General features: G+C 44.9%; 1 long non-coding RNA gene across 1 annotated transcript; it reads left to right on the plus strand.

Moving 5' to 3' along the window:
* Positions 1-2,225: 2,225 nt before the first annotated feature.
* On the plus strand, positions 2,226-10,307 carry LOC135906375 (uncharacterized). The gene is made up of 3 exons (XR_010565708.2): positions 2,226-2,483; positions 3,964-4,100; positions 9,225-10,307. It is a non-coding gene; the product is annotated as an uncharacterized lncRNA (long non-coding RNA).
* The last annotated feature ends 15,402 nt before the right edge of the window (positions 10,308-25,709 follow it).

Raw genomic sequence — 25,709 nt, forward strand, 5'->3', positions numbered from 1 at the left:
GCATTACTAAATCATGACCAGGGAGCTTACTGCTAACCATTGCTTTCTACCGTTAGTAACGTATGGGGCCGAAACTTGGAAGTTACCAAAGAAGCTTTGGAAGACGTTGAGGACCGCGCAACGAGCGATGCAATGAAAATTATTACGCATGATGATAATAGACTGGAAGACAGCGATGTGGATTAGAGAGCGAACGGGGATAGCTGATATTCTGGTTGACATTATGAGGAAGAAGTCGTGCTGGGCAGACATTGCAATGCGTAAGGGAGAGAACTGCTGGTCTATTGGAGTTGCAGAATGGGTGCTAAGGGAAGGGAAGCACAGTCGAGGACGGCAGAGAATAATGTGGACGTGATGGAATTGGGAAACTTGAAGACACGTGGAACCAGTTAGCACAAGACAGGGGTATTGGAGATCGCTGGAGAAGCTTTCGTCTTGCGATGGACGTCAGAATAAGCTGATGATGATGATGACGTGACGACATCCATGCTAGCTTCGCGGCATGTCATTCATGTTATGTCATGCATGCGTGTCATGCACGTTCTGATAGCTCGATTTGCGTCGATTGCGCGGGGGGGAGGGAGGGGGGCTAGTAGCGGCGTAGCCAAGTGGGGCACGCCGGGCACTTGTAACGCTCACTAACAGTAAAATTTTTGCTGCTATGGCAATGGCCCCGCTCCTTCCCCCTCCACGGCCAATTGGGACTCCCCCCCCTCCCCCCCTCACACGAAAAAATTTTCTGGTTACGCCACTGTCGGGAGAGGGTGTAAGATTGCTCTAGACCCCTCCCTGTAACTTGTCAACGGAAACGGGGGACGGGAGGGCAGCTGCCGCCGGGCCGCAAACCTTAGGCAGCCCAATTACCGGCTGCATTTCCCTTTGCACGTGAATACTGCTCTAATGCCATTACACTGTAGGATCTGTGGCGGTTCTAGGGCATGCGACAATAAAAAAAACCCATACAGCCATCAGCAAGTCTTAGCTTGAGCAGATCTTTGGGAGCTGGGCAAGACTCTCACAAAAAAAAAAAAGCTTGGCACCCCTCTTACAGGCATTGTCAACTCTGGGTCCCACCGCTGACTGTACATTTCCGGTAAAAAAAAAAAATCACACCGGAACTCCTCTCGGATTTGTCTAAGTGTGCGTAAGCATTGTGACTCTTCCTCATCTACACGCAGTCCATGTCGTTATCAATGTTATGAGACTTGAGCCGACAAGTATAAGCGACAGCGCTGCGGCGACACGAGCTGCTCTGGTCGGCGGCGCAAGCAAAGTACTGCAGGTGGCGGGGCCAGGCGCGCTGGTGACGTTCCGTTCGTTTTGAGCTGTTATCGCTCTTTAGCCGTCCTCATCCGCGCCGAAACATTATCAACCGTTCTCCGGCGGCGGCTGCTTGTGGCACGGCCGCGCGAACCGTATCTTGAAAGCGAACTGCATTGTGGACAGAGTGTGCCCACTGCTGAAACCTTCCCGCGCTGTGTTCGCACCGTTTACTTCGCTTTGAAAACAGACGCGCGTACACCTATCTTGAAAGTGTTCTGCGAAAAGCGCATAGTGCGGCATGAGCTGAGAGCTTCGTGAGCGCAGTGTTCTCGCCGCTTCGGTCGCGTTGAAGCGAGAGCTAGCACGAAGGTGAATTCACTCGCTGTTGCGGGTTCTATTTTGAAACGTATCGTGTGGTACGGACTGACGGACGGATGTTTTTTCTTGTTGGAGAAGTATAGAAATGCTTACGTTATAAAAAAAATCGCAGGGTTCGCGAATTTCGCGATAAGAACCAACACCAACCCACTCCTCGGCGCCCCGCGGAGCGATGCCGTCTTGGTCGCCCCCTCCCAACCCCGGGAAAAGGGACACTACCTATCTCAGTTGAAGAAACGATGATGAAACGTTAACGACAAGAACGGCATCTCCTAACGAGTTGTCTTATGGCCTCTGAGATTTGCGCGCGCAGCTGGCGCGCGCGAACCTGGGAGGCCCTAATTGGCCGCTTAATAGCATAAAAAGACAAAGATAATGCCAAATGACACAGTTAAAAATTCAAACAAATAACTGATCTTAATTATACTGTTTGGGAAAAAGAAATAAAAAATTAGACAGCCGCAACACACGCCACTAAAGCCACCACCGCCGGCATAACGCGGAACCAACAGTTGGCAACATTCATTCGCGCGTCATTGCTTCGTTCGCTTCACGTGGTTCGCTTCGTCTTCGCAACGAGAGCCGCCATCTTCTCGCGCCTACCGTTTTGTATGGCTTTGTTCTCTGCAATCCGCGCACGCAGCTCATCGGTGGATGCACGTCTGCTCGGCGTCGCAATGCGGCCTGCGTCATTTTTTGGTGTTCGCGCAATCGGTGTGAAGCATGTCGCATGTGAAATGTTTGGTAGAAGTGCCTCACGTCCAAGTCAAGCCGCCGTACGGGTGTATGGCTGTGCGCCCTGTCTCGGAAGCGTCAACGGCTTTCCGGCATGCGGATTTCAGGTACGTGCAAATGCGTTTCGCCCTCCTATTGAGCTCCGGCGCAAAGCGTGCAATATTTCATGTGAAAGATGCAGTGCCCGTCATCATGGTGTGAATTTCGAGCGGCAAACGAGAACTTTGGCATTTAGAGCACACCGCGGCTGCTAAGTTAGCGTGGAAATTGTTTTACGTTACCGTAATATGTTGCTGTCAGTCTAATCTGCGGCTTGTGGACAGCTAGCCCATTGACTTTTGCTTGTGGCAGCGATAAGTATATAAATGGAAGCGGTAATAATTTTCGAGAGCAGAGAGTTGTTTCGCTCGATGTTTGGTCGTGTTCATGGCGTTATGAAAGCTAGAAAACTAACTGGCTTTATCGTGCTTAGTTCCAACTCCAAGGGGCGTAACGTTGGCGCTGTATATGCTTGTTTTCGGTGTCACGAGTACCACTTTCATGCTTTTGTTGCATGAGAGGTAGCTGCTCCATGCCGTCTGGGCAGAATACAACAAAAGCAACTTCCTCACTTTCATACGTATGCAATGTGACGTAACAAAATTTCCAGCGTTTTATTCGGAGCGTAAATATCCAGTATAGTTTAGTAAGAAACACGAATTCTGTCTTAGCTTAGTAGGCGTGAAACAAGTGAAACTCTTTCCTTTTTGAATTCGCCCGCAGATGCGTCATCGGGTAATTGACAGTAGCTTCGCTACGTGAGTTGTTTTATGCGCCAATATTGCCTGGTTAAGAATCCTGTTAATTTATGCCGACGCTCGTTCATCTTGATTTTAAGCGGTTACTATCCCCGAGTACCGGACGATGCCAAACTTGTGAGGTGTAGCAAACGCGGGAAATTCAATGTGGCGTGGCTGCAAGTTCCTGTTTTTACGTTTCTTGCATTCAAAGCCAACAGAGTATCACTGATTTATTTTCCATTTCTGCTGTACTTGATCAATCTAATGTGACAACTGCATTTGCTCTTTAATGTTCTCCATTTACTGTGTATTCAGCTTGGCTGCCGTCCTCTCTTCAGAGGATGCTGCTGTGATAGCTCTTTCGTATAGCACATGCCTCTAGGCCCTTGTGTTTCAAGGGCTCTGGCGAGGCAGCAGTGCTCCAAGTAATTTTACCATCCTGTATATTTTCTATTGCATCATTCTTCCACGATGGATTTTAATGTTCATACTATTTGTCATTAGTCATCGCCATAATTTTATAGCACGTAGATTTTACGCACTTTACAGCGACCATTTTTAGGCCAGTTTACAGCCAAGTTACATCTTCCATAATACATCGTCAACATTACCACTTGTCATGGCCCTCTTTGGCCAAACGTGGCCCTTGCGCCATAAAACACCACACATCATCATCATCAGCTTGGCTGCCAGAAAATGCTTGAATTTCTTTCAGTATCCAAGTGACGAAATATTCCACTGACGGCCGTGTGTGAAACACGCAAGATGACAAAACTGATAGCAAAATGATGAGATATTTCTTTTATAGCGTTTGGACTCGACTTTTGGTGAGGCTGTCGATCGACCTTGGGCCTGGTGACAGCACACCCGACATCGCCAAAGTGCAGCCTATCAGTTGAGCGCCCCCGAATGGACCATCAACATCGGAAACTGAAGCAGAGCCAGGTAGGGCCAATTTTTACTTTGGAACAGAATACTGACAGCTGCCTCTTTTTTTAAGAACTAAATAACATATTTACAAACCAATCCTTTCTCTTTGTGCAGCCTACATAGAATTGTTTTTTGTTCATAGACAGACCTTCAGAAAGCAGTTCTTCTGAACCCTTTTTGCATGCACAAATAAATAAAGAGGAGTTCACTTTCTGAAGAAATTGATGCACTGAAATGTGCGTTCGACACACAATGAGATGCAAGGTAACCAACAACTTTAAAGCGGTAAAAAAACAAGTTTGAAACAAGTTCTAACATCATAACCCGCCTTGGCATACGGATCTAAATATAACAGCAACAGAGGTGCATGCAGAGAAGTGTTTGTAAATGTTTGCAAGATATGTACATTGTCCATGAAATTGTTTTATTTACTTAGAGCTTCTTGGTGCCATGGCAGTGCAGTAAAAGCTCAAAATGATGCCCCTGCTCCTAATAAAGCACCTTTAGATATTAAAATTAAATTATGGGCTTTTACATACCAAAGTCACAGCCTGAAGTTTTGGGAACCTGGCCTTCTTTAATGTACACCTGAATGTAAGTGCATAAGCGTTATTGCATTTTACCCTCATTGGAGGGCAGCTGTCATGGCCTAGATTGAAGCTGGGACCAGCATGACTGAGCAGCATGGCATCATAGTAAGTGGGCTATAACACTAGGTCAAAATGAGAAATACTGCTTAGAACTACCAACTTCTTGGTTCACAAGCACTTTGCACTAAGTTAAAGGAGTATGGAGTACTGACAGCGACTGTTTATGTACCAATTTCTTTTTAACCTGACTCCATTATTAAAGTGCGAAGCTTCAATTAGTCAAAACCAGCCTAAATTACAGAACCAGCTCAAAACACGCACCATGTATAGCTGGATTTGGACATGAAAATGGAGTCAATTCATGTCGCCGAAAATGGAGGTGGCAGTCACACTATTTCATGCATTTTGCCTAAGACATAGTCAATAATTAATCAATTTCTAAAATATTCTTTTCAAAAAGTTTTTTTTCAAGCATGAAAGGAGGAGCCAAATGGTGTTCAGGTGCACGAGCGGTTAGTTGCACGGCACTTGCATGTGTTCACTGGCTTCTTTCAAGCTTGAAAGAAACATTTGTTGCACCTATTGAGCAGTAGAAAGCTGGATTGGGAATTTTTCAGGGTGCTCTACAATTTTCGCACTGACACTTTTGCTTTGAATATAATATTTGAGCAGTTAAGTAATCGTTGTTAACTAATTACCTAATTACGAAAAATGCAAGAATTGGTTTCACTTCCTCAAAACGATGGCAAACGACATTACCTTGGTGCTGTCCAGCTACGTTGCAGTTGTACATATTTAAAGCTTGCATGTGTTATACAGACCACCTGGTAATTACAAGGCATATATAGAAGTGGCTAAGTTGTGTAAGCCAGCCATGTGTAGTGAATCATGAGAAACAGCCATGTTTCTTTGACTTAAGGGCATGATAAGATTGACATGCTCGACACCTTGTATCAGTGTGTTCTAGGCCTGTTCGTAGTTTAGCTACTACATAAACAATATTTCTCCACGTGTAAGCTCATATGCATCTTTCAAGTATATTGCCTCGTGTGTCCAAAATAAACCATCCTCGCGCTTCCTTCATTATGTCTTTATCTGTTGCTGTGCTAAATTTTTAACATGCAACTGCACAAATTTTCATCTAGTTTTCATGTTTCCTCGTTGTTTGGTGGCTTTATTTCTGAACAAGTTGTTTTCGTTAAACCCTGTTGCACACAGCAGTACACAGCATTTCTGCCTAGAGTGGAAATGGTTTTTTTTTTTCAGATTGACATAAATACACCTTGCCTGGGCAATGTAAGGCATTCTACATAACACTGCCATGCAATAATGTTTATATTGTATTCCAGCATCATGCAGAACTGTTTACTTACCAGATTAGAATATGTATAAGTGTTGGAAGTAACAGAACTGGAAGAAGCCAGCAGATAATGAGGCCAAGGAAAGCATACAGGAACATGTGTTAAGTTTTTTTATATGAAGTATAGAAATGATAAATTCTGGGTAAGTGAAAGTGGATTAAAAGATATCCACCTGTGGGTGGAGAACGGACCCATAACCTTCACATTACACATGTGATATACTGACCACTGTGGTACTACTGCCGTGTTCGAGCGTCGACAATCTTAGGGGCCATTGTGGACGGTTGAATGCTGCCTCGGTGGCACAGTGGTTAGTGCATCGCATGCCTAATGCAAAGGCTGTAGGTTCGTTCTCCCCCCATGCCGGGTTGTTTTTTTTTACCATTTTCATTTCCCTTTATCATTTCTACATTTAAATAGAAAATTACAAATAAGTTTCCACGTGCCTTCCCTGGCATCTTCCAGCTGTGATTCAGAAAAATTTTGACCCTCAGTATCCTTTCTTCTCCTTTGGAAGAACAGGAGCTTCATTTTAAAAATAATGAATTCACCTTGTTCAGTATCTCAATGTGGTCTCAAATCTTATCATAGCATGTGTATTACTAAGTGAAGTTTTTGTTAAGATGATATAGCATGGGACCTAATTAGTAGCCTTTGTGTACAGATATATGACTAGTCTAATAAATAGGAGGATTTTAAGAAGCACTTCTAACATGGTCTGAGCATGTGTTTAAAAAAACTAATCTAGCATGATTTCAGGCATAACTGTTGCCCCTGAAAAATATTTGGATAATATGCATTGGCATTGTTTTTAGAGAGCACCAATACTGCTTTGATAGAGGTAGCCTCGTGGAACATGAAGCATCGCTTCTTGCTGAGTCAAGGAAATATTTGCATATCTGAGGTGCATGTGTCATAAGCTCGAATGCTGTTTAGAGGCTGCTAATAAGAAAATTACTTGACTTGCCTTCCAGAGATTGCTTCAGTAGTCTATGCTACTCCATCATAAACAATTTACCAGGGTGAACATTCACCACAGTTGGCTTTGCAATGTTTATGCAAAATACCACAATTGGTTACTAGACATGTGACTGCACTAAAACTTGGAATTAATGACCAGTAAGATTTATGGGACCAGCAAAACTTAGTTTATTACTCCAGAACAAAATGCGAGGCACTTCGGTTATTTCTGCCATAGAGTTTCTTACAGTAATTACTAGAGGGAACTCTGGCGCTGCAGTCGTACCACCATGGGAATGATGGGAAGCACATGGATTTGTCGGATAATCGTGCTTGTGAATTCAGACGTTCTTGTGGCTTCGTATATTATACGCTATATAAATCTCATTGCCGTAAATTTCAGCGCAGTCTATACTCTTCGAAGTGCAGAAGACGGCGTCAACACGCACAATCGCTATTAATTGCAACGATTGAGCTTGTCCAGGTAGCCAAATCGAAGGGCGCCAAGCGTCTCAAGGCACTGGTATGCCCGCGATAAATTCATCAGGGCATTGCACTCGCTTGTCGTTACATGCCTCCGTGGCTTAATGGTTTCAATATCAGACTTCTGTTCTAGAGTTCCTGTGTCTGAATCCTGTCGTCGGACGATTTTCATGTTTATTTATTTATTACACAGTATATTGTTGAGAATGACTAGTTTACAAAGTCACAAAGCCGTTTGAAGCCAAACAGATGAAGTTTAGGCAAATCCATGTACTTCCCATAATTTCCATGCTGCTACAGCCGTTCTTGTTTGATCTCCTGTGGACACTAACGTCAGAGTTCCCTCTAGTAATTATTGTATGAAACTCTGATTTCTGCGCCTCACTCGTGCAGAAGCGGCACCACACCTGCTGCGTAAACATGCACTACCTTTCGGCCAAGTGCAGGGAATGCTGTGAACTCGCCCTGTACAAAGCCTGCACTAAGTAAAACGAATCACAACGTGCAGGTGCTGCCACGTTGAACTGGTGGAATGAGGAGTGAAATTCAGCACCTCCTGAACTAGTTCAGAAAGTGCAGGTTAATCTAGTGGAGATTAATAGTAACAGAAGTTGAGTGATTCTGCGTTACATTCACGAAATATACTTCATGATACTTTTCCATTTATTTCATCAGTTATTAAGAATCCCTTTTGCATTGTTGGACAAAACTACAGAATGCCAACATATTTTCTAGCATTCACTGGTAACAAACATGTCAAAACTTGTTCTAGTGTCTGGATTGCCGCTTTAGCCGTTAACCCCCAAGTTAATTCCGGAAAAATGCACCAAATTTTTTACGTACTCAATTTTTCGGCGTCATTCTCATTCTAAAAATATATTACTTCATTGGTCTCTGGTTAGAAATAACACAAAAATAAGAGCTGCTCTTGAGGGCAGCTTTCCCTCAATGCCGACTGTAACTCATCTTTGACAATACGAGCAGTATAACATCGGGCAGAAAGAGTGCAACTCGTCATTGGCGATATTGGTACTACCTCCAGTCACTAGTACAGCTTGGGATCAATGGTTAAATGTTGCGACTTTGTTGATGCCCAATTTTAATTCTGCAGCTGTTACACTTGGGTGTAGCATGTGTATGTACGTGTGCATGCATTAAAATGACTTCACGCTAGAGCAAAGCAACTGTAGTGCAGAGAGGCATTAGTCATCTTTATATATTTGCTTTGTAAAGATGCACTAAGTTTATTTTTTGCAGTATAGGCTTGGCGCTAATTGGCCAAAGATGCCCTTGTGCTACTAAAACCTATCAATTAATTCGCTTTTTGCAGTAGCAGGTGCTTATTCCTTTTTCAGGATCGGTCTGTGAGTTTTAATTTGTTTTTCTTGAACTGTGCAATTTCCACTCACAGGACTGCATGTCATGTGAAGTGTTCCTTTTTCAATCAAGAATGTTGAGGTTGTGTTTGTGAAACTCGATTTCTTGCCTCAAACGAGCTTGTACAAACTAACCAAGCTGATAATTGTACCTGCTTATATATTAAATGTGTTGCGGTTATGAACCCTCATAATGAATGACACACAGTATAAAAATTTCATCTAATAAAACGATTTAATGAAATTTTTCATGTTTTTCGCGTTCGTGTTCACTTCTCTACTCTCGTGTCCTGTCTGCATGTCTCGCCTCTTTTTTTTTGCATATTAAATATCGTATAAACTTAACCATGCTTTTTTACCACAATGCAGGGGGAAAAAGCTCCGGTAACACCATGCATTCAGTATGGTGGCCCAGACGTGTATGCAAGCAACCTCCTTCATGTGGACCAAGAACTACTCTGCAGTGTCTCACAGTCTTCCATGCGAAGCCCTCAACATTCTCGTCTCAGTGGAATGGCTGCCCATCTATCTGCGTGTCCATCACCAAGACGGCTAGTTGTAAAGCTCCTGTACCCGTTTAAGAAAGCTTAATGATTTTTTTTATTTAGTTTTCACGGTTGGCCGTAGAATCTTAACATTTTTGATGTTTCTAACGTTTTTACCTGGCACAAAGTGGCGCAATAACTTTAAACCAGTGTAATGTATTTAAGTGATGCTCACTCTAATGCCTATCTGGTTTTGTTTGTGTTTAAGAAATTTGAATGTCTGATGAGGTAACAGCATTTAAATTTGTCATCGTGGCTTGGTTCAATGAGCTGCTAGGAAATAAGATGCAAAACTTATCACATGCCAGTTGTAGCATTTTTGTATTCATGACTAAAGTATACACGTTTCAAAAGATGGAAAGTGGGGAAAAAAAGCCTCAAGAACATAATCATCCTAGGATTGTCATGTCCTTACAACTCTGCAATGACTAATGCCTCATGCATCTTGGGAGCACAATGGTCGCAATGCCTACAGGTATACTTGATAAGAGACTAGCTTGCAAAAATTTAGTTGAGAGTTAGCGCTCATCCTGTCTGCTTCTAGTCTGTGTCCATGCCACTTCGCGCTACAATCCAAGGTCATGTTACTGTACCAACTCGCCCAACTTTTTATCCTTGTGTTAAAGACACACTCAGACTTGTTCTTACTTATGTGACCGGTTATTTTTGTGCTTTATAATAAGATGCAGTGCTTTTCGAATGAAAACGTGATATTTAGTAGTGAGGTTATTTAAAAAAACTGTTCTGCTTAAAATTTAATTGAGCAAGCCTGTGCCATTATTCGGTGCTTATGTCTTTGTATTGGTATGGTTTTACTCATCTTCCTTTTTACTTTTAAAATGTGCAAACATTATTATGTAACCATTTCTCTTGAATGAAATAAATACTTCTGACATTTCGTCACAAATTTTACAATGATGTTGTTCAATTACGTAACCTTAGACTAGCTGATTGTTGTTCTGGTAGCTTAACTTACAATGCCTTTGCAATATTCAATGCAAGCACATGGTGAAAAATAAACTAAGTTATTGGGTATAAGCAGGTATCTTTCAGTAAATTGAGCATACGTATATTTCAGGAAATAGTGCATGCTTATATATTGAACAGCAAGGACAGCTACACATGCTGTTTTGTTCGTAAATGCTGAAACATGATTCGACGTAGAAGCACTTTGTTCTTTGGCTTTGAGTGCTACCTTTAAGTCATGTGTCAAAGTAGTAGTAGAAGCATCCCGTGGCGATAAATGACAACTTTGATGAATAGAGGTGTAAAATGTGTGCTTAAAACGGCAAAAAACTGTTTGACAGGCAAACATATGCTTCTGTAGTACTGTACTTGTTACCGTCGCCAATCCGTGCATTGTTTGTGCTCTATTGCATTCAATATGAGCTACAACAACGAGCTGTGGTGTCTTTCCCTCCTGGTCGAGCTGGTGTTGCGAAAATGTTTGACCAAGAAAAGTGGAGGTTTTTAATTATTTCAGAAATGCATGTAACTATGCTTTTGGCTGTGTGCTGTTTCCACGGGATTATAAGTACTGGTGCACCAAGGTGCGGGAGATCCTGTGTCCTTAGTGCAGCGCGCATTGTTATTGCGCTCTGCATCCGACCGGCAGTGTACTATCACTGCAGAGGAAGATTACGAAAAGCATGGCCTGTGTGCCTTGCTGCAATGGTGAAACCTTCAATTGTTTGCCTGAAAGGGTCGCACGTTATGCTACCACATGACGGACCAGAAGCGCAATATGACGACGCCTCACAGATTCTGGCTCGTACTGAACAAGGTAGTACCGTAGCTAAGGCTAGGCAGCATTCACAACAGCTAGTCTGCCCATTAACTACATGGCTGTAGTGAACGCTAAAATACTTGCAGGGATAACACCCTTTTGGAAGCGTGTTGTCCATGCTACACCCATATTGAAAGGGTGGTGTCTCTGTTACACCCCATATAGAAAGGGTGTTGTTAGCTTTACACCCATAGGCGAGGTGACGTCATATTAACACCCCTTCTCTTGTAGGGTGTTAATTTGCACCCTTTGCTTGAGGTGTAGCAATACACCCAAAAAGGGTGTCACCCATGGGACAAGTCACTTACACCCTTAAGGGTGTTAAAATTTTTAGAGTGTACGGACAGCGTAGGCGATGCAGCTAATTATCAGGGCCTGGACAATCCGGGTTATGTCGTCTTCTTTCAGTCTGTATTGTGTAGTGATGATTCGGTTGACCATTCGCATGATTTAGAAGGTGGTCTGCTTGAGACGTTGGATGATGTATGCGCCACCGTGTCCTGTTGTATGTGGAGGCCGAGGATGCGGACGTGGTTTACTATGGGTGTACTTTTACCGTCGAGGGTGAGTGTGACGTGGGGCATTTTAGTTTTCTACGGGATTTCTTTCGAAGAACCAATATTTCTGACTTCTAGAAGACCGCTTGTTTTTACATATTGCTGGACGACGTCGGTCGGTTGTTGGAGTGCGGCTTGTTTCTCTCCTTCGGAACCAGTGGTGGCCCGGATAGTGATATTACTGGCGTATATTGCGCGACTGATTCTGGTATTGCGTTGAGTTTGTGAGGTAGTTTCATCATAGCAATGGTGAAAAGGGTGGTGGTAGAACAGCACCTAGTGGGCTATCTTTGTTGCGGGTAGGTAATGTCGAGATTCTGAATGATTCAATGCCAACTGTGGCCGTGAGGTTTGTTACAAAGGCGCATATGTAGTTGTAAGCATTCCGACCACAGTTTATGAGGTTTGTAAGGATGTTATGATGAGCCACATTGTCGAAAGTGCCTTTGAGGTCGAGTGCTAGGATTGCTTCTGTGTTAAGTGGTGAGATGTGTTCAAGGACTTGTTCCTTCAGCTGGAGGAGGATATCATGGGTAGAAAGGTGAGGCCGGTATCCAAACATTGTTTTGGGAAGCAAGTCACTGGATTCTAGGTAGGGTTGAGGTTAGGTCAAAGTGGCGTGTTCTAGCAGCTTTCCTAAGCATGAAGTCGGTGATATCGGTCTCAGATTTTGTAAGCCGGAGGGTTTGCCTGGCTTTGGACTTAGGGTGATGTCCGCGTGATTCCAATCCGCTGGTAGCGTACGCGCTTCCCAATGATTAAAGAGGTCAGTGAGAGATTGAATAGTGCCTTCATCCAGATAGCGCTGGAGCTTGTTATTTATTTGCGCCTTGCCTGTCGTGGTGTTTCGTGCACCTCAGAGATGCGATGGGCTTGTCCAGGTCGTGGCTATGACCCCCCTGTACGTGGGAGGTTGTCCCTGTGTAGTTTTGAAATCGTCTATGTACCACCCCCGCAACTCGTACACGATGTCGTCGTCGATAGCGCGCGTCCAGAGTAGCGCGCGCCATCGGGACGGTTTGTCCGTGGCGGCTGCAGTGAATCGATCGCGACCACGCATCACCCACGCTCTGGCTCTCGCGATCTCCAGATTAGCGAGGTAGTCGCGCCACACTTCGCTCCGTTTGCAACGTGCCACAGGAGACCGATTGTCCGCGCCAGCCAATATATCGCGAAATGAAAACACGTATAGAGCTGCGCTCAAATTTCGCATTAGGGAGTAGCGTAATCGTCGGTGAGCTTTTTTTTTTGTCGCTTCCATCTCCTTCAATAGAAGCGAAAAAAAAAGTTCCGCTTCCATCTTCCACTCTAATTAACCTCGTGCTCATCTATCTGGTTCACACCCTTCCACAATCCGTCCATGTGTCCATATATGCAAACGATATATGCATTTGGTCATTAGGAGCAACGCGACCACAGGTGCGCGCCTGACTGCAAAAAGCGGCCACACTAACATCCAGCTATCTTCGAGCACGAGGTTTGGAGGTGTCCTCCCATAAGTGCTCTATGGTCGCTTTTACGCACAAAGCAATGAAACAATACGTTGTTAGAATTAATGGAAAGCCTATTGCCTACGAGAAGACGCACTGTTTTCTAGGAGTGATAATAGATCGAGACCTCTCCTGGAGTCCTCACGTCTCTTACCTAAAAAGGAAACTAGTGATGATAACAAACGTGCGCAGATTTCTTGCAGGAAAGTCATGGGGTGTGTCTGTTAGTGCAATGCTCCAACTCTATAACGCACTGTTCCTGGGTATCCTACGCTACAGCTTACCTGTACTAGGTGGGACCGGTAAGACCAACCTCCGAGCCCTCCAGTCTGTACAAGCTCAAGCTCTGCGAATTTGTCTTGGCCTTCCCAGGTGTGCATCAACGGCAGCAACAATAGCCATCGCGCATGACCACCCTATGAATACATATATTCATGTCGAGTCCTTAACCCTTTCAGGCGCCACTTTATACCGTTGACTGAAAAGCTGCTTTCACCACATCTCTTGCGTCTTCAGAATCGTAGAAAGTGTCCAGCTGCAGAAAATTTTAAGGATTTTCACTTGTTTAGCGAGTTATGTCAAGTTTACAAAATTTCGACACCATGCGAGAACTCACTACAGGAACACAAATTATGAGAACATGTACTATTTCATGTTTTGAAAAGCTTGAAAAGCACTTATCTAGCCACTTGAAAATTATGCGTGGTGCATGAGATTGTAAAAAAGAATGAAAGATGTGAACCCGCTACATACAACATATTGACACAGGATAAAAACACCCAGCCGTCTACCATCCCACTCATTTCGCTAAAACATTCTGCACGTTATTCAAAACTGCAGCACAGTACCAATAATAAGCGTTTCAAGATGTATGAAACATATTTTAAATACCATTACTTTCATCAATGCTTTTGCTATTGATGCACTCTCCTGCTGCGCACAATTGTGTAGACAGGGTCTCAAAGGGTTAAGGGTGCACATCAGGCACTTCGCCCGACTTCCATCGCATCATCTCGCCTCCCTTCATGCCGCTAGACGTCGTTCAGCGCTTAATTGCCGCCAACCACGGAAGTTTACCGTCATACCTCAACATTGATCCTAACGTAACCTCAACCTCAACATTGATCCTAACGTGCTTGCTTGGATCAAGTGTTTTTTGTCTAACCGTTCCCAATTCGTTTATGCTAACGAATACTTCTCTTCCACTGGTCGAGTAACCTCCGGTGTACCGCAAGGCTCGGTTCTGGGACCATTATTATTTTTAATTTATATTAATGACCTCCCCGACCAAATTAAATCATCAATTAAGTTATTCGCCGATGACTGTGTTCTATATCGTGTCATTTCTAACCCTGACGACTGCGATACTCTTCAATCAGACATTGGCATAGTAACATCATGGTGTGCTAGATCCCAAATGAAGCTCAATTCTAATAAATGTAAGGCGATGCGTGTGTCCCGTGTTGTAAGAAATACCACCCTTCCTACGTACAATATTAACAACATACCTGTAGAAAATGTATCATCATATAAATATCTTGGTATCTACATTACACACAATCTTACATGGAACATTCATATAAATTACATTTACGGTAACGCTAATCGCATGCTTGGGTTTTTACGACGTAATTTTTCATCGGCAACTACAGCTGTCAAGTTATTTCTGTACAAAACATTAGTGAGGCCTAAACTTGAATATGCATGCTCCATTTTCGACCCTTCTACTCTAAAGCTAAAAAACACCATCGAATCCATTCAAAACCGAGCTGCTCGTTTTATTCTTTCGAATTATTCTCGTCATGCAAGTGTCTCATCAATGAAACTAACCCTTGACTTGCCTAACCTAGAGTTACGTCGTAAGTACTTTCGCCTATGCCTTTTTCACAAGATTTATTACTCTAACGAAACACTTAAGGATGAACTAATCTCCCCGCCATCATACATATCGTCACGCACGGATCATCGTTTTAAGGTTGAAGTTCCAACTTGTCGCACCAACGTTTATTTTGATTCCTTTATACCAAGAACGACGAATGACTGGAACCGCCTCCCTGCCTCCATCACTGCCATTTCTGAAGCCACCAACTTCAAGAACATTGTTAATGAATTTGTTTGCAGTAATCACCACTCCTCTCTGTAATGCCTCCGGGCCTTGAGAGTATGACAATAAATAAATAAATAAATAAATAAATACTTCACACCTGCAGCACGACCACCTCTACCGCTGTGGTGCCTGCATCCACTCCAGGCCCTTCTTGTTATTCCGGGCATCAAAAAGAAAACGCAGATGTCATCTTTCGCCCTCAAACAAACCGTTCTTTCACTCCTACATGAAAAACACAACGAACGCACCCGCGTTTACACAGACGGTTCTATCTCCTCTAAAAGTTCAGCTGGAGCAGTGGTACTTCCTGCTCAATCTGTCACTATCAAATTCAATATGCCTCACGTTACGTCATCGACGGCTGTAGAACTCGCAGCTATCCGTGCTGCTCTGGAGTTTATTGGTGCCAAATCACCACATTCATGGTCCATCTTTCGTGATTCAAGGGCAGCTCTCCAGTGTCTGATGTCCCCTTTCAACCACGGACCAAATGTGCAATTAGTCGCAGACATCCGACTACTCCACCATTACGCAATCGACAAGAGACACAACATCATCTACCAGTGGATACCGGGCCACTGCGGGATTTCGGGAAATGAAAGTGCGGATGGCGCTGCCCGGTCGGCCCATGATGGTGCTCAGATTATACCATACCGCTGTCAAGAACACATGCAGCCACAAGTCTTCGCTCCCTCGCACGCGAGCATACGCTAACTCTTTGGAGAATCAGGGAGTTCACGAACACACGTCTTCACAGATTGGATCCAAGTTTGCAACTCCGTCTTCCACCAGGGTTGCCACGCGCGGAAGCGACACTTCTGTGCCGCCTATGGCTCGACGTGGCATTCACGAACTCCTATTCCTTCCGCATTGGAATGGCCGACAGCCCTGCTTGCGACACCTGCGGCTGCGAAGAGACGTTCGCGCACCTCCTCTGTGACTGTCCACGTTACAATGTGCCAAGAAAAGTGCTCGTGACCACGCTCGAAAAACTGGACAATCGCCCCTTCACAGAAGAGAAAGTTCTAGGACACTGGTCCAGACGGGTTTCGGTACTCCAGACCTTAAAGGCTTTGATCAAGTTCTTAAGGACATGTGAATTGTGCGACCGCCTTTGACTATTGTAGCGCGTAACATCGCGTTACTGTGTGCATTTCTCTTTTTTTATCGCTCTTCCTTCTCCTTTTAATCCCTTTACCCCTTTCCCCAGCACAGGGTAGCCAGCCGGTATTTACACTGGCTAACCTTCCTGTCGTGCCTTCCCTTTTGTCTCTCTCTCTCTCCATCTCCTTACAAGACCTCGACGTGCCTCCCACAGGTGAAGAAGGTGCGGGTGTACTGACGGTATTTCTGTGGCGAGTGCGATGTGTTTTGAATATCTGTCTACGTCTTGCCGGAGCTCTGGTACCCACTGTTGGAGATCCGCAATACCTGTTGAGTAGTCATCCACTCGCTCTTTGCGAAAAGCTGTTCAATCTGTGAGTGTTCTCCTTTTTATCGGGAGGTGTGCATGAAACGTCCTTTCAGTCATTTTCTTCGTTTGCCCTGAAACGTCTGCGCTAAACGACGCACTACACGAAGCTATATCAACGTTTCCGCGTGGCAGTGCCCGGTCGATTACCATGGCGTGCAGTCTCGACGATGTACACGTCCGCAAGCGCTAATCCAGCTGTGCGCGCTCAGATGCTACCTCGACGGCGCGAATCCCGCTTCGCTATGCGTTAAATGCATTTATTGTTCGACCGCAACCTAGCCCACGCAATGGATATACGTACTCCCCGTCGCTACACAATTCGCACGCGGCCCAAGCAAGCGTTGCTGATTAGATTCTTTAAAGTCTATACATAATCGTCAAGCCTACGCACCGCCCATGGCGTGTCATTTTGGAGCTCATGCAATGAGACGCGATAACGAGGAACGTAAATACAAAAAGGAAACAGAAATAAGGCACGTTGAATTTGCTGCCGGCAGGGATAAGCTTTGAAAAGTAGGAGTGTGCTTCAGTGTGGGTCCTCCGAGGTCCCTCCTCAGCCCTCCTCTTCTTCCCGTCCCTTTCTTCCCGTTATCCGCCACTGCCAGGAAGGTGCATTCGCGCAACGCGCCAGGCGTGCGATGAATCGAGAATTCGCCTTTAGGGAATTCTCGTAAATGCCTGGAGCATCACGTCGCGGGGGCAGCCAGGAGGCTTACGAGACGCCTGGGGCGCCGCCCATCTCTGTTCGCTGCCAACATCCCACGCGCGCAGGAAAGAAATGCGCGAACCTGTGTATTTTGCTGCAGCAGCGCGGAGGCGCCACTCTATAGCGTTCCTCAAGGCGTAGATTCGCGTATTCGGGATGAGCTCACTTTACATAAACGTAAGCGTCGTAAACCCGGTTAATTTCGTTTGTACAGGACGAATCTCACATGACTTAGCATGACGCGTGAACGTCTATGCTTGCTCAACGTATGGCTCCCAAGGGACAACTATATAATTATGTAGTGCCTGCCACGCACCAGCAATGAGATATTTTCCTCTCGAGCTGCGTTGGCTGGAGCAGTATCGCGTCTTCTGTGTTACGCATCCCGGTGCTCATTTTTCTCACTATTCGTTTTAGTTCTATTCTCATTTGTTAATGCGAAAGCATTATATGTCCCCATGAGGCAGAGAATGTGGCGTGATCAAGCGATGGTACCAAAAATGGCCATCGGCGCATAGTGTTAGAACACGTCAAAGATGCTCGGACTGACGTCAAATTGCTCAGAGAAGTTCCTGCAAACAAAGTAAATTAATGGCATTGGAAGGAAAATTTGATACATTTGGGTCTTGGTGCGAATCGAATTCGGGTCCCCGGGGTGGGAGACGAGGACGCTTCCGCCATGCCAAGGCGGCTCCACGGTTCTGGCCGCAGCTAAAGGTGTGCCTAGTGCGTGCGTCATTGCACACGTGTCGCAGCCATCTAGCTGCTATGTTCGAGTGGATTAAGGTGGATTAACCTTGGTACAAATTAAACAAGGTGGGTTGAGGTGGATTAAGGCAGAGTTTTTAAGGAGACGTGACAATGTATGACGTCACTTATTATGGTCACGGGATAATTGCGGGTGAAATTAAAGCCGAAATGCTCCTGTATGACGTCACCACGCCACCTCCCGCCATGCGCTTCATTGGTACACGTGCCGTATCATAAGATGCAACGTTTCCACGCATGTACTGTGCAGATGATGGGAAAGGACAGTAGTAGAGAGGGGGACGCGCCCCTAAACAGTGTATACAAACGCCGCGGCACGCGGCTTCGTTAGTCGGCCAGATATCTCCCTGCGGTGATTCGCCTCTCCTGATGAAAAGTGCTTCTACGTCGACTGCGCTGGATGTACCACCAGTTTCTGTGCAGTCTAAGCGCGCGGTCAACCACGCAAATACGCCAACAAGGCCGAAGCACCGGAGGCGAAGAATGCAGCGACAAATCAGTAGCGTGTGTGTCGTGGTGGTATGATAAACTAATAACAGTATAAACTCGTAGCTATTTGGCGATGAGATCTGAATATTTGCGGTCTGGTGATTAACGAACTCAAAGAAAGAAAGAAAGAAAGAAAGAGAGAAAGAAAGAAAGGAAGAAAGAAAGAAAGAAAGAAAGAAAGAAAGAAAGAAAGAAAGAAAGAAAGAAAGAAAGAAAGAAAGAACGAACGAAAGAAAGAAAGAAAGAAAGGAACGCAAACACGTAGTACTTAAGAAGTCTTTAATGGTGATAGCTTACAAAAGGCATAAAGCTTGCGCATTCAAATCACGTAGGAATATTTTAGTGACTGTCAATTCTTTTCTTACCCCTCCAAGCATGTATCATAATTTTGTATTATCATTTGTGCTACACTGCCACATTCTTAACTTTTTATTAGTTTGAGGAGCTAACTTTTCTCGTTATTACAACATCTCCCAGATATGCTCTTAAACAAGTGACTCACATTTGTTTGCAAGGTCACACACATATATAGTCATTCTTAAAGTACAAACTAATGATGCATCATCACAAATGAAACAAATTACGAACGATATCATTTCTCGACAGCGAGGAGTTTTAAGACGCTTTTACTTCTCGGCCAATACCGATTTCCATATTGAAGTGCACCTGAAACGCATAACTGCTTTCATTAGCCGACCGTTAAAGCAGTTTGAATGAAACCACGTTGCGTTTAAAAGATATACGAAAGTTCTGCCGACTGTACGAAGAATATTTTTTAAATGTGAAGCGTTTCTTGATATCTGAAAGATGTCTATAGCGGCTCCACAGCTACCGTAGTCCTCCATAAAGAAAGCAACAAAATCCCAATAAAGAAAGGTGTCAGGCAGGGAGATAAGATCTCTCCAATGCTATTCACAGCGTGTTTACAGGAGGTATTTAGAGACCTGGATTGGGAAGAATTGGGGATAAGAGTTAATGGAAAATACCTTAGTAACTTGCAATTCGCTGATGATATTGCCTTGCTTACTAATTCGGGGGACCAATTGCAATGCATGCTCACTGACCTGGAGAGGCAAAGCAGAAGGGTGGGTCTAAAAATTAATCTGCAGAAAACTAAAGTAATGTTTAGCACTCTCGGAAGAGAACAGCAGTTTACGATAGGTAGCGAGGCACTGGAAGTGGTAAAGGAATACATCTACTTAGGGCAGGTAGTGACCGCGGATCCGGATCATGAGACCGAAACAATCAGAATAATAAGAATGGGCTGGGGTGCGTTTGGCAGGTATTCTCAGATCATGAACAGCAGGTTGCCATTATCCCTCAAGAGGAAAGTGTATAACAGCTTTGTCTTACCAGTACTCACGTACGGGGCAAAACCCTGGAGGCTTACGAAAAGGGTTCTACTTAAATTCAGGACGACGCAACGAGCTATGGAAAGAAGAATGATGGGTGTAACGTTAAGGGATAAGAAAAGAGCAGATTGGGTGAGGGAAGAAACTCTAGTTAATGACATCTTAGTTGAAATCAAGAAAAAGAAATGGGCATGGGCAGGACATGTAATGGGGAGGGAAGATAGCCGATGGTCATTAAGGGTTACGGACGGGATTCCGAGGGTAGGGAAACGTAGCAGGGGGCGGCAGAAAGTTGGGTGGGCGGATGATATAAAGAAGTTTGCAGGGATGACATGTCCACAATTAGTACATGACCGGGGTAGTTGGAGAAGTATGGGAGAGGTCTTTGCCCTGCAGTGGGCGTAACCAAGCTGATGATGATGATGATTACGATTTCGTGGGGAACATTTTCCACTTTGACAGTATCTATCTATCTATCTGTCTAGTCGCCTCCGCCTTGGTGCTCTCATGGTCGTTTCGTTAACTTGACAAGCTCCCCGCACACTACTTCGCATAACATCTATTCCCACAGGGAGTGGGACCTGCCGGCTTTCATTCATAAATCATAGTTTTCTACGAAAAAAAAATCTGCAGAAAGGTAAGTTAAAGAAACAGGGAAGCATGTTGTTTGCAAATACGTAACTCTGAGCCAAACAGAGCTATCCTTTCTGTATATAGCATCTGTGAAATCGTTTCGGACGGACAAATTTTATATATGAGCTTGCAGCTGGCGTGAATTTCTTACATTGCTTACGAGCGTTTTTCAAGCTATACGCACATATTAGCGGTATATTTCACAGCGGTGTATACGTATAAGACATCAATTTTGTCGCCTTTGTAGATAGATGGTTCAATAGGTGAACTTTTTAGAGTTGTGATATCGTTTGGTTGTTCTTTATTATTACTTTTTGTGCAGATTTTTGTACTAAATTTGAAGCTTCACTTTTTTTCCGTTTTTGCGATTTTCAACAATATTTATAATATAAATGATGCCCTTAATAAAAAAAGTATTTCCTGCGGTTTTCAGATTTTAGCTTGTTTCTTTAAAAGCAACAAACCTGATCATAAAGTGGAAGCCTAGAAAAGCGATTTCTTCATTCATATGTATTTAGGGAGAATATCCCGAGGTAAAGCTTCCTGTTGAAGTGTGAAGAGCGGGTAAAAAATACAAGGAGCGTGTTCTCCGATACAGCAACGCCTTGTCATTTCTGATTGTCTTCTTGTCAACAAGGGCTAGCCTGTCGCTGAAGCAGTACCCTCGCCCGGATTGCCATGTAGTGCTGCATCCGGGCACCCTGCACGTAACAATGAGGCAGATCCCGACCGTAAAGCCGCTCGAGCAGTAATTGAGGGAGTGAGCGGGACTTGATCCGAGGCTGCGCTTCAACAGATTCACTCCACGCGGCACCCGCCATGGTTGCTCAGTGGCTATGGTGTTGGGCTGCTGAGCACGAGGTCGCGGGATTGAATCCCGGCCACGGCGGCCGCATTTCGATGGGGGCGAAATGCGAAAACACCCGTGTGCTTAGATTTAGGTGCACGTTAAAGAACCCCAGGTGGTCAAAATTTCCGGAGTCCTCCACTACGGCGTGCCTCATAATCAGAAAGTGGTTTTGGCACGTAAAACCCCAAATATTATTATTATTATTATCACTCCACGCGGCACGACAAGACAAACGAAAAGCCCGGGCCATTCCGAGCCGTGGCGTATAGCGTAACGTGGAATGGGCTGCTCGCCAGAAAGCGAGTAATTTCTCTGTTGAACAACGCCGAAGAAAATGGTTGCGTTGCCATAAGACGCGGAAATGCGTTCCTCATATTCTTGAACGAAAAGCCCCACAGTGACCATCGTGTCTGGTTTCAGGTAAACTCGTCGCTGTCGTTTCGACCATTTCGTCGCTGTCGTTTCGACATTTTCGACCACTGTAAACGCCTGCATATTGTAAACCTCACCCCTTATGTAACACCCCAAAAGGAGTTTTTAAGGAAAATAAAGTGATGTGACACACTGCCTAGTGCAGTGCATCCAAGGTATTTCAGGCTGCAATCTGGTCTGTAACGGAGAACTCGTTCGCGCGGCGATTGTCGCGTAGTTTAGCCGTGAGTGCTTAGCTCTTCCGCAAGTTTTTTAATGACGTTATGTACTGAGGCGCCGCATCCCCGTTTCGCTTCGTTTCGCTTAGCCTCAATTATATGGGACGGATGACCACATCAAAATGGTAAAAAAAAATATGGGGTTTTACGCACCAAAACCACTTTCTGATTATGAGGCACGCCGTAGTGGAGGACTCCGGAAATTTTTACTACCTGGGCTTCTTCAACGGGCACCTAAATCTAAGTATACACTGGTGTTTTCGCATTTCGCCCCCATGGAAATGCGGCCGCCGTGGCCGGGATTCGATCCCGCGACCTCGTGATCAGCAGCCCAACACCATAGCTACTGAGCAACAACGGCGGTTTCGAAAAGGTAGACGGTCACCTTCTGGAGGGCGACTAGTGCGGGCACAAAACAGATGTGCTGAATGGTGCAGACATAGCCCGTTGTATGGGGTCTCTGGGGAGAGGCTGTCCAGGGATTATATCACCTCAGCCACGCTGGAACGCTAGCGCTGTTACCGCCTGTTCTGTCTCCGCGTTCGCCTCCCCCTCCCCTCCGCCGCAACAGACGTGCGGGTGCAGAAAACCAACACCAGGTCTGTTGTAGGAATCGGCCGTTCGTCGCTGCACGTCATGGAACTGAAGTTTGAAGTTTGAAGTTTGAAGTTTATTTCCTTTCTTCATTACAGAAAGAGAAAACAAGAGCTAAAGGCCATTTGGCCTGACAGGGGCTCTTGCTCCTAAGTGCGTTCGGCTTACATGATGATCCGATGTACGAAAAAAAGCAAATATAACAGGAAACAAGCAAGTACGATGTACAAACGAAAAATAAACAAGATAATGTGTACATTATAAAATCACTATGTGTAAAAGACATTTATGCTTCAGTTTTTGTTTGTGCAATCACATTACCGCGCAGATTAAGGAATACATATATAGTGCATAAAAAAAACTTAGTGCGAGAGCAATTTATGTGTAATTAATTTGATAGTGTATGAGTAGGTTTTTTATACATTGCTTAAAATTAGGCGCACAGAAATCAATTTTTTGCTCAACAATGTTTAGTAGCCTAGGTATTTGATAGTTTATATCCTGACGCCCGAAGTTAGTACGCGTGAATGGTATTTTCTTGATTTGATAACGTAATGGGTATCGAAAAGAAGTGGGTATGCTGACAACATGGAGCCTGTGTTTTTTTATATGTAAGAGTAATCTATAATAAAATACTTGATTTGCTCGGATCATTAAATGTTTGTCGAAGAGATTGTGTGTGGGTAAGTACTGCACCATTAAAAATGCCTTTTATTTCTTTTTCCAAAAATAAATCTAGATTATACTGTACATGAGATGTGAAAACATGGTGAAGTCCGTAATCGTGAAGAGTAACAAGAAAACGCAAGTTTTTTGCAGCCTACATATTAAATCAAAGGGCAGAAAGTATACCGTGGTTGACTGTCTTTGACGGCTCGATTAGTGTTTCGCTGAAAATGAACGTTACGCTCTCAAGTGGTTTCTGTTGGGCCCCATACGTTACAATCTTTTCTTTTTGTGAAAATGACTGGCGCAGCTCGAACAAACTTTGCCCGAGTTATATTTGCAGCTTGTTAATCCTGGCTATTTCACGCATACGTTCGGCCACTAGGAGGAAGCTTTAGTTCGAGAGCTCCTATCATACGGGGTAAGGAAGGAATAATTTCTCTTTGTCCTCCACTGCACCATATCTGTTGAGGATTGTCGCATTAAAAAAAAGTTTAAATATACGGACTGCGGGTAAGCACATAGATAGTAGGAGCGCGGCAGAGAGGTAAGACGACGTCAAAAAGTCGTTTGTCGTCTATGAGACCTTTTCCACGCGTCGACACAATGACCTCTCGAGCTCCCTGGGCGTCGCTAAAATACCCTCTAAACCACGGTAATTATGCGTCACCCACCGCAACAGCATCGCAGAAGGTGTCGTGCTTACCTTTGTACTCACGTGCAAAAGTCTAGAGAGGAGGTAGACGGTAAAAAGGGGGTAAAGAGAGGAGGCTGAGGATATACAGAGCCGACACAGCCCCGAGATGATTTGCCGCTCTTAACTTGTGGCAGCTCGCATACATGGGGGTAGCGCGGGAGATGGGGAAGGAGAGGTCAGGAAGCACGGCTCGTTTGGGGTCTCTTCAATAAAGGCAACGCTGACAAACTGGATAAACGCAAATTCAATATACGGTGCCATCCAGTACGGTACCTTTCTACTATTTCTGAAAAAATAAGCACCGACCCAACTTATCTAGCGGACAGCTGGCGCAGCGTGTACGGACGCAAAGCTGCATTAAGGCACCGCAGCGTCGGGAAGACACTACGCTGGCGGCCGCCCCGCAAATCTTCTGTGCCTGCCGCGATAGCTTAGTGGTTATGGCGGTGCTCGAGGTGCCAGTTGCGATCCCGACAAGCGGCGGCCGCATTTCGACGGGGACGAAACCACGACCTCGAGCAACGCAGAAGCGCCCGAGTACTTATATTTAGGTACATGTTAATGAATCCCAGGTGGTCAAAATTAACCCGCAGTCCCCCCCCCCCCCGTCCCTACAATGTGCCTCATAATCCAATTGTGGTTTTCACGAGTAAAGCCCCATAATTCAAATAATTTTCCAACACTTCTGCCATGTTGAGATGTGCCGTGAGAGGCAATGACAATGCTAACCTTCCCGGACGCTGTGAACAATGGCGCCCAACAACGCCTCAGAAAACCCGTCTCACTGTGGGTTCTGTGTACTACGCAGACAGACAGCATTGGTGGCACACAAAATGTAACGTTTAACAACCAGCCTCTCTAGCATTCCAATAAACGCTGAAGAAATTAAACGTTTGGCATCAACATCACTACCAATTATCGCCAGTCAACGCAGAAGCGCAGATAGCTTCGCTTACATCGATTCCCACAGTGCGTGGGATCAACATGCTTTGTAGTGCTTCGCGTGTGTGTGTGTGTGTGTGTGTGTGTGTGTGTGTGTGTGTGTGTGTGTGTGTGTGTGTGTGTGTGTGTGTGTGTGTGTGTGTGTGTGTGCACCACTGTGGCCGCAGGCTTGCCTACAGTCAGCGTTACGTTTCGTGGGTTCCAATCGAACCCACGGAGCTTTTTCTCGGGCCTATCTCCGATACCGGTTGCTCAAATACATGCAAAAGGCAAGGATGCCTTTGTGAGAACATCGCTTAACCGATATGAATGGAATTTGCTGAATTTAAGAGAGAAAGTTAAATTACAGTGATTGCATCAAGCATAATATTCATTTAGGCCATGGCATTTTGATGCGAAAGCATCAAATGGCCCAATGAGCAAGAAAGCTGGCGTCTGTAGCACGAAACGGTACCTAAATTTCCATTGGCTGCGACGCCACGTCACGAGCGCGCCTCGACGGAGCGGATACAGCAACGCAACGCCGCGGGGCGATACGGGTTGTCGGC

The sequence above is a fragment of the Dermacentor albipictus genome, chromosome 1 (genome assembly GCF_038994185.2).
Source record: "Dermacentor albipictus isolate Rhodes 1998 colony chromosome 1, USDA_Dalb.pri_finalv2, whole genome shotgun sequence".
Classification (NCBI taxonomy): Eukaryota; Metazoa; Arthropoda; class Arachnida; order Ixodida; family Ixodidae; genus Dermacentor; species Dermacentor albipictus.